The sequence below is a fragment of the Prionailurus bengalensis genome, chromosome F2 (genome assembly GCF_016509475.1).
Source record: "Prionailurus bengalensis isolate Pbe53 chromosome F2, Fcat_Pben_1.1_paternal_pri, whole genome shotgun sequence".
NCBI classification, from domain to species: Eukaryota; Metazoa; Chordata; class Mammalia; order Carnivora; family Felidae; genus Prionailurus; species Prionailurus bengalensis.
This window is the reverse complement of record NC_057353.1, coordinates 43919452-43924072: the sequence shown is the minus strand read 5'-3', so window position 1 is coordinate 43924072 and position 4621 is coordinate 43919452.

The following is a 4621-nucleotide window of genomic DNA, read 5'->3' as shown; positions in this document are numbered from 1 at the left end:
TGACACACATTCCCATGTCTTGCAAAAACTCTGGCCAGCCCTTGGGGGAGGAGGGAGATTAGCGCGGATGGATGACATATGGAAGCTGCTACAGGAAGTACACGCTATCTAATCTGGATGGTATTTGGGGCTTGAACAAAGTAGAATTGTTAGGACTTGTAATTACCGAAACAAATTCTTAAATATAGATGCTGAGTAAGTGAGATCATAGCATCATGCAAGGGCTATTACAGTATGTGATTTCATTGGGCCATTTCACTTTTTAAAATTTAAGTTCAAGTTAGATAGCATACAGTGTAGTCTGGTTTCAGGAGTAGAACCCAGGGATTCATTTGTTACATATGACACCCATTGCTCACCCCGAAAATTGCCCTCCTTAATGCCCATCACCTATTTAGCCCATCCCCACTAGCAGCAACCCTCAGTTTGTTCTCCCTATTTCAAAGTCTCTTATGATTTGCCTCCCTCTCCGTTTTAATCTTATTTTTCCTTCCCTTCCCCTATGCTCATCTGTTGAGTTTCTCAAATTCCATATATGAGTGAAATCATATGATATCTGTCTTTCTCTGACTCAGTGAAATTTGTAACTCATTGATTTATTTGATAAACATTTATTAAGACTTGTTTGTGCCAGGCATGTGGCTAACTGCTGGAAATATATCTAGCAAGTGGGAGGAATTACTGAATTGTGCACATGCACGTGCACACACACACACACACACACACACACACACACACCATTCACATTCACATAATCTCCTTTTGACACCTGGGACTGTTGGTCTCAAGCACCAGCTGTGGTTGCTTGTTTTTGCTTCGGCTACCTGATTTCCTTATTTACTTTTCCCCCCGATTTAATTTGATGTTGCCACTATGTAAGAGAGGCTTTAGCTGTTGTGAGAGAGGTGGAAAGAGAAATGTGTATTTAGTGTAAGACATTTGTGTGCACATCTGAGCTGTTGATTTAATGAGATGACATCCAGGTCTGCAAACTGAATGAAAAGGAAGAGAGAAGGGATTTACAAGCTGGTTGGATAATTACAGATTTGTTTAACTGTTACTAAGATCCCATCTCACGGTTTTGTTTTTATAATTAAAGTTATTTCAGCACTGGGTTAAAACCTTGTATCTTAAATGTCACCCAGAAGCATATTTTTTTGTGATTGAGTTGTTCTAGAAAGCCTTTGAAACACAAGGTTTACCAAGGAAATAATAAAATACAGGCATAATAAATACAGAGGGGCAAAGTCAAGGTGGTTGATTAACGTGTAAAGATTATTGAAGTGTGCAGTGAAATATGGGGTAATCTAGTGGACATGGTTTATTGGTGGAAATTTTAAAACACAGGGTGTTTTAAAATAAATAAGGCTCAACTTTGATTAGTGTGTGTACTTTCAGTAACAGAATACATAATCTTGAAAAAATACTGGAGTCCCCTTTGAGGTACAATGGTTTAGCATAGATTTTTCATTTGGAATTAGTGTTTACTCTCAGCCAGAGAAAAATCCCAGATGTTTTTTCCATTAGGCTGTGTATTTAACTAGAAGCCATAATTACAGAGCACTTTGTAATGTGTGATGTGCTACATCATGCTCATACATGAAGCTTGCACTCATATTAATAACTGCCATTCATTAAGGGTTTGTCTTGGGCTTCGCCCTGTATTCAGCACTCCACAAACTCGTTTAATCCTGAGGAAAACTCTGTGGGTATTTTTGTGTGCATTTTTACAAATTAGGAGGCTGCTACCAAGTGAAGTTAAGAAGTACCCTGCCCAAAGCCATGGAGAGGCAGAGCTGGATCCTGGTCCCATCTGCCCGACTCCAGAGCCTATACCCTCAATCACTGCACCTAGCCCAGGTCCTGAGTGGGCAGGCGTTTGTACGGGGATCCATCAGCCTTGCCTTCCATGCTAGTAAGAGGTGGTGTGGTGGGAAAAAACATGTGGTCACTCCTCCTCACTAGCAACCGGCACCTTGGTTTCATGCTCTGTAAAATGGGAATTATAATTCCTATTACTCACAGAGTTCTTGTGAATCTGGAGTGAGACAATGCATAAGAAAAGTTTAGGAAACCATAAAGAGGTATACAACTGTAAATATCAATTGTATTATTTTCATTATGATAATACTATTAATCTATCAGTCCTCACAAACTTGTGTACGCGGTTAATATTCCCATTTCCCAAGGAGGCAGAATGTTTGGCTGGCTCTTTAATATTTAAAGAACAGGATTGTGCTTAGCGGTAAGATCCTTTGCCTACTCTCCCTTCCTTTCCCTGCAGCTCAAATCAGAAGGACCATGGTTCCCTGGAGGTGCAGAGTTCTGTTTCACTGGAAAACAACTTGGCATCTCGAAAACATTTTTTCTTATGCCATAACCATTTTAAAAGCTCTGCTGTCATTGAAAGAACTTTCTTTCAGTGTCTACCACTGAACCCCAACTGCCCCCCTTCTTTTTCTTTTTTCCCCAAGAAACCTAAACTTTTTAGAGAGGGACTTTAGCACTTTTTTCCCCCTAAAAGGGATATTTGCTTTGTTCTGAAATGTCAAATGACTCACTGTGGCTGGAAGAGGGCCATTTGAGATACTAGACTGCTATTTAAATACACAAATAATAGGTAGCATGGCTAGAGTGATTTTTCTGATCATGTTTATGCCTAAGAAGAGCCTCCACTCAAAGAGTCTGAGTGAGTTGTGAAGGTTCTGATGGCTTAAAGAAGCAGGAGATACAGTAAAAAGTATTTTCTCGTGGGGCCAACACACTGAATGAAAGCACCATCTGGAGAAGCTTCTGGGAATTCATATCTATTCAATAAGTATTTGCTGAGGACCAATCACCGGTGAAGCACCATGTTAGAGACTAAAAAGATGCAGAGAGAGAGTAAGGCACTGGGCTTGTCTGCAAGATGCCTTGATGCTATTGGCAGGATAAGACTGGTCTATAAGTATAAAATAAGGTAGGACACAACATGTGTTGTAGTAAAGATACATTGTGTGGGATTAAGGGGCGCCTGGGTGGCTTGGTCGGTTAAGCGTCCGACTTCAGCTCAGGTCATGATCTCACGGTCTGTGAGTTTGAGCCCTGCGTCGGGCTCTGTGCTGACAGCTCAGATCCTGGAGCCTGTTTCAGATTCTGTGTCTCCCTCTCTCTCTGCCCCTCCCCTGTTCATGCTCTGTCTCTCTCTGTCTCAAAAATAAATAAACGTTAAAAAAAATTAAAAAAAAAAACACCAATGTGTGGGATTAAGAGGAGACCTAGATCCCATTCCATTGGGGGAAGTGAAGAAGTTGGGACACTGGGAACAAAATGGTCCAGCTTGGCTAGAAGGTTGAGTTGCTGCAGGGAAGGAGTAAGAAACAAGATGGAAAGGTCAACAGCTCAGGTGACATTTTAGAGGGTGGTCAACAATATTGTGCCCAGGAGGAAGACTGACAGGGGACCTGGTCCTTGGACCTGGTCTCATTTTCCACATCTGTTTCAGGTCCTCAGGTAGAGTTATATTAAACCAACATCTTTTGTGGGGTGCTTTGAGTGGATTCCTGTATGCAAAGACCATGACCAAAGCTAGCCTTTTGTTATTTTTTCCCCCTCTGTTTAATGTATCTACCCTCTCCCCAGGGCTCAACATCAGAGCTGTGGTCGTGGGATAATTGGCTACAACTGTAGAAGCAGAGGCACTCCTCGCTCAGCCCATTTGAAGTCACTTAATCTTGGTTGCACAATCCCGCAATGAATGGAACAGACCTGGGCTCACTTCAAAACACAGGGAGGGGGTTCCTTAGATTATTGGTTCTCAAGCCCGACTACACATTAGAGTCACTCAGGCAGCTTAAAACTTTCCCATCCTTTGGCCCTACCTCAAGATAACTGAATTAGAATCCCTGGATTTGGCACTAAACATTGGGACTTTAGAAACTTCCTCTGGTGATTCCAATGTACAGTGAGAGTTAGGAATCACTGCTTCAGATCATTTCTGGCAAGAAACACAAATCCAGTAGTCAAGAAACCCAATATTTCCCCCTTTGATACTTTTTGCCCCTGAATTCAGGGTGAAATTCAAAAATGTAATCCCTCAAAGTCCCATCCCAGGATTCTCTAGAAGTAACAGCCAGCTGCCTTACCACAGGGAATGACAGAGATAGCACATTTGCCCAGCAGAGGGACCTTGGCAGGCTAATATCAGGATTGTGACTTTTGACAAATTGACCACTGCCTTTTGTTCCTAGATGTTCTGTTACCACACAGTGTCTTCAGGATCCCCAATGTTAACCTGTGCTTCCTTCTCCTGACACATAATGTCACCCAGGCACTTAGGGGAGCTGCACCCAGCTACTTGAAATAGATGTCTCTACCCAAAGAAAGACTTTTACTTAGCATTTCTCAACATATCAGACTCCTCACATAGAGACGGTCCTTGTAGTTCAAGGCCCCCAATGCAAGAAGTCTTGTTTCTTAGACTTGATGTATTTTTTTTTCCTTGAATTATCTGGGTAATTACTTTGTGCACTCCATTCTGTATACAGACTTTTGTTTGGACCAAGAAATCCAGATCTAGAAATATGGGGCATCAAATTTATGCCCATCCTTGGAGTTATAGAATGAGAGGAGTAACTGTTCC